The sequence below is a fragment of the Microtus ochrogaster genome, chromosome 1, assembly GCF_000317375.1.
Source record: "Microtus ochrogaster isolate Prairie Vole_2 chromosome 1, MicOch1.0, whole genome shotgun sequence".
Classification (NCBI taxonomy): domain Eukaryota; kingdom Metazoa; phylum Chordata; class Mammalia; order Rodentia; family Cricetidae; genus Microtus; species Microtus ochrogaster.
In genome coordinates, this window is record NC_022009.1 from 27628746 (window position 1) to 27634373 (window position 5628).

Consider the following 5628-nt stretch of genomic DNA (forward strand, 5'->3'; position numbering starts at 1 on the left):
CACACACACACAACACGTGCACAATTGTATTCTTGGAAGCTAGAGGTCTCTGTCTGCTATTCTCTTCTGTTACTCTCTACCTTCTCTTTTTGGAAAACTCTTTCATTGAATATGAAGCTCACTAATTGGTTAGGGTGGATGACCAGTGCTGAAGTTACAGATGCCTGCCACCACAGTCAGCTTGCATGTGAATGCTGCGACCCCAAACTCCAGTCCTATGTTTGTCAGTTTACTGACTGAGCATCATTTCAGCCCCTGAGTGTGATGTTTTTGGATTCATCCACGCTGTTGATGATTTTTTGGTTTTCGCCAGTGTGTGGTTCTTTCCTTACATGGAACTACATCTACTCCCTGATGCACACTCCCTGAGTGGCTGCTAACTGTATAAGATGCTTACACAGGCTAACCAGTGCACAGGAGTTTCTTCAAGTAAGCTCAACTTCCCTAGGTCACAGCAAACTGATCAAAAATGACTGGGCTCATTTATCCTCCCATCAGCAATGGGTAAGGGTCCATAACTTCAAGTTATTGCTATTACTTGCTTACTTCTTCAGACTTTGAGGCTGCCAATACAGTCCACATGAGACATATCTAATCATGATTTGTAACTACCACTTCATTCACACAGATGAAGTTCAGTCGAGTTCATATGTTAAAGAGGTGTTTGTTTTTCATCTTCTGTGACCTACCCCGCTGAAAAAGGTACCGAGCCATGTAGCTAACATATACTAGACTAATGGGTTAATATAAGCTATAAGAGCTAATACAAAGCCTGAGCTAATGGGCCAATCAGTTTATGATTAATGTAGAATTCTGTGTGGTTTCTTTGGGACTTACCAACTGTGGGAACTGGGAAGGACAGAAACCCCAACAAAGCAGGCCCCCATATTACAGTCTTCCTGCATATAAAAGTTCTTTTTCTGATGTGCATGTTACTGTGTTTTTTTTCTTGTTAATATCCAGACACCAGTCCTTTTGTTTTGCTTGTTTGGCTGTTTTTAATAATGATCTGTACTCTCCTTACTATTTGCATGCTTTTTGGAATTTTAATGCTAATTTAACATCTTTAAATATGAATTTAGTCTCACTGATCCATCATTTATCAGAATTATTTCTCCATCTTTGTCTTTGTGGTCTGCCTTTATATGTCCTTTTATAGGATTTCTTTCCTGCCATGATTTAGTAATATGGTATTCTTTATTGTATCTTCAAGTTTTTTTGAGTTTTGGCTTTACTATACTTCATTACTTTGTTTGTTTGTGTGTTTGTGTGTATGTGAGGGCCTAGGTGTGCATGTGGGTATGTATATGGATTCTCATGCATGTGGAGCATGTGGAGGTCAGAAGTAACTTCAGGATTCAGTCCTTCATGTGGATTATAGGGATGGAACTCATGTCATAGGCTCACTGACTCATGACAGTAAGCACCTTCACCCACTGAGCCATGTTGCCAGCTCCACTTACATTTATTCCTTCTATAGATAACCTTATCTAAAGTATAAGGTCATGGGTCATGTCTTGATTCTTAATCAATAGTCTCTGATATGAGGACAATCATTCAATATCTTTTCTATTCAAGTATGAATGTACTTAGGGCTCATTGTTCTATGAGTCAATAAATCTATGCCTACACCGCAGACACACAGACACTAGCTTTTTATCTTAGTACAATGATTCTTGGTGTCTAGAATATTTGCTCTGGATTATCTAATATGCATCTTACCAAGTTACACTGAAAACACAGCAATGAAATTCTAGAAATACAGGAGTTTTGGAGAGAGATTTTTATAACCTGTAAACTGGAAGAACACTGAGCAGTTTCTACCACTAATCTCCCTACCCACGATCATTATGTCATTGTTTTTTTATGTAATTTTATTAATTTTTTAGTAGCTCAAAAAATTCATCATAGAGATGTCCTTGAGTTTTCATAATCTTAGAATTTCCTGGGTCCAGATTCATCTTTTTTTTTTTTTTTTTACTTTTTGTATACTTTCTCTTCTGTCTTCACAATGACTATTTCAGATCCCATTCTGAAGAGGCAGGTGTGGTGGTACAGATCTACATTCCCAGCACAGGGAAGGTGTAGGATAGGACAGTCACTAATTCAAGGCCTGCTTGGGCTATATAGTAGAACCCTATGTCAAATAAAAACAAAACAAAAAAGTAAGCAGACAAAAAACTAGATTCTCAAATTACCTAACTGTACAAACAGCCTTAATTTAAGGCTCTGTTCCTACAGGAACACAAGATAAAAGAATATTTTAAAATAAAGTTGCCTTCCTATTGTTATATATAGAGATACAACCGACCTCATTTTAATATCCACAATTGTATTTGAATTTCAAATGAGAAGTGTTGTGTAGATACCATGCATTTTAATCTTCATGGACTCTATGAAGTAGTTATGTTATTATACTAAATAATAAAGTTTAGTACATTGACTTTTGTATCTGGAAGAATTGAAAACATTTAATTAGAATGAGTTTTCTACAGAATCTTCATATTTCATTTAGATAATTCTTGACTTCATCTCAGTAGGAAATGGAAAACTTTCAACATTTCACTTTAAATATGATTCTTGATATAAAAATTTTAAAGATTTTACATTAGATGAAATAAAATTTCTCTTATTCTCATTTGTTAGGAGTTTTATTTTAGATGAATATTCAGCTCTAAAAATGCTTCTTGTGTTTACTACTTTGATATTTTATTTCCTCCTTTAATCTGTTAATGGGATATATATAACTGAAATAGCTCAGCCTAGTCATGGTCGCCTCCTTTAGATAATGCTTAATTTCATTTACTAATATTCTCTACCTAGTTGAGTAATGAAATAGCCTCTTGCGTTAATGGTTTGCCTGGCACTTCACATCAAGGCAATGTCAATTTCATTAGAAGAGCAGGAGAATTATTCTTAGTGTTTTCCTGAAGAGTTTGTGTGAATTCAAAATTATCCTTGAATCTTTAACAAAACTGCCCATAAAATATGTGAACTTAGTGTTTCTTTTTGGAAAGACTATTTCACTTTTAATTTATCTTTCTTAATGATTGTATAATGAGTGACACACTGTAATTCTTCATGGGTCAATTTCAGAAGCTGTGTTTTTCTAATTATTTATTTATTTCACTCAGGTTTTAAGTCATTGTGGGCATGGAGTTGTTTATAGTATCTTTGGTCACCGTTTTCAATTATAATGTTTATTTCTAATTTCCAACATTAGGGTCTTAGTTAATCCTGTCAAAGGTTTGTCTAACTTGTTAACACTTTTCAAACACCTACCTCTTACTTTATTGATTTTTGTTTTCTGTAATAGTACTTTCTTCCCTTTACTTTCTTAGGGTTATTTTCTTATTAAAACTTTTCAAGCTGGATGCTTAATATGTCTGACCAATTAATTCTGGCTTTCTTATCTAGGCTAATCACATCCTCCTAACATCACTTAATTTCCATAATAGTTTTGACCTCAGGGTTTTCATTGCTAAAGTTTTCTCGATATTTCCTAAATGCTATTATGATTTACTCTTTGGTCAGTGTATGTATTAGTAGAGTTTCTTAATCTTTAATCATATTTTCTATTTTAAAAGCATGATGATCTCTAAGCTACTATGACCAGATATGTGCTACTTATGTTATTAAGTCCTTAAAATTGATTTTGACTGAATTTATGGTAGTCAACTTAGTTCAATATGCCACATGGTTGGAAAGAATGCATGTTGGCCAACAGTTGAGTGAAATTTTCTCTGGAGATAAGATAGAGCACATTTATTGATTCTGCTTCTCACATTCTCAATAAACACAGACATATATCAATAGCTTGTCAATCTTAATAGTACTTCACGTATACTTATCCTTGCACTGTTTTCAATTGAGATTCAAAGTTTTGAATTATATTAATTGTTTATATAACAACTAAGAGTTTTTTCTTTTTTGTTGTTGTTGTTGTAAATACAAGCATTTAATCAGAGAAGGAAAAACAGTGGAATAAAAGTCTATCCAATAAACAGTGCGGAGAAAATTGGAAATCTATCTTCAAAAGAATGAAATTAGATTCCTATCCTTTGCCTTCTACAAAAAAATCAATTGAAAATGGATCAAAGATCTTAATTTAAAATCTAAAACATTGAAACTATTATATGAAAACATAGTCTTACAGTAGAAATAAAGGCCCACTAAGGAAGAACTCTTTCCTGTCAGGAGAAAAGAATCACTGGCCTGAGTTGAGAACCAATATTTATAGTTAGGCCAGGCATGGGATCCACACCTCAGAAGGCAGACTCAACTTAAACCATGCCATAGTGATAAAGGAGAATTTGTCCCTTTCCTCCCAGAACTCTTCTCCTAGGACAGTAGCTTACCAGGCCACAGACACACAGTTTTATAAGTCTGCCAGCTTTAATCAGTTATTCAGAAAGTATGGCTTCTCTTTGTTTTTCTGTCTTTTTTAGAGGCACTTTTGCTAGCAATTTGGGCTTCTTTATTCATTTTCTAACATTACCCTTCTTCCTTAGCCCCATCATGTAGCAGCTTCTCTTCTGTGTATCTGACTTCCATGGCTGTTTAAACAGCCTGATTTTCTTTCCTTCTCTCTTCCCTTCTCTTCCTCCAGACTGCTATTATGATTTATGGCTTGCCTTCTCTGGGCATTTATTTCTTTCAATATCCTGGTGAATTCATACTTTTCATCCTTTTAGTAATACTCAGTTACCTTTGTCTTAGGTAATATTGACATTGTTAGCAATTTTCTTTTAGTTAGTTTTTTTTTTAAATTATTATTATCATTCCGGTAAGTGGTGATGGTGGTGGTAGTTTTTTGCAAGTAGGGTATCTTATTTTTTACTTGAAGTCCTGAGAGGTTGAATTTGAAGCCCAAGCTCAGATAATTTGTGAAGTGTGACTAAAATCCAGATTCCCTGAATTCCAATTAAGTGAGCACAGAGCCAGAAGGAAAGGAGTGGTGAGTGTGGGAGCAAGGACAGGGTGCAGCTCTGGTCGAATGATGGAGGGAATTAAACCCAGACACAAACTTTTATGGCAAACATGTCCTGTCAAATTGGGATTTCAGAGTTCCTGTAATTTCATCAGTATTCAGGAGAAGAGATAACTTTAGACTATTTTAAAAGGTCCTTACCCTATAAATCGGCTCTAATGTAATAAATGTAGGAATCAAAGGATGTGAAGGAGAGAGAGAAGGTGGAACTGAGAGTTATTATTTAGGGAAAATGTTGTACCAAAATGAATCAATGGACTTGGACAATGAAGACAATGACAGAATTTAAGTACGAGCTTACTTATATTTAGAGAGCCTAGCTGCAGCAGCATTTTTAGATAGAAATCATAGAGTTCAAGCAGCCTCTGTAAAGGCGATGGGAAAATGCTATGCTCAAGCAGTGACCCTACTATTTCTAACACACACAGAAGAAGAGGCTAAGATATGCAGATCTTTGTTATTATGGGCCACTTGGTCTCATTTCATAGGTAAGGGGACCATGTACTGAAGTGATTGTTGAATTTTCCTTTTAGGTCTGTGTTTCGTAAACACATAAGCCCTTTCATACACTGAGTATCACAAGCAGAGAGGGAAATCAGAGAAGCATCACCTTTCATGATAGCCACAAACAGCATAAA

At 35.1% G+C, this 5628-nt stretch overlaps 1 protein-coding gene across 2 annotated transcripts in view; it reads right to left on the reverse strand.

Moving 5' to 3' along the window:
• Nucleotides 1-5628, reverse strand: part of Dio2 (iodothyronine deiodinase 2) — a 54268-nt gene that overhangs the window by 44045 nt on the left and 4595 nt on the right. The gene's annotated exons all lie outside the window — the stretch shown is intronic.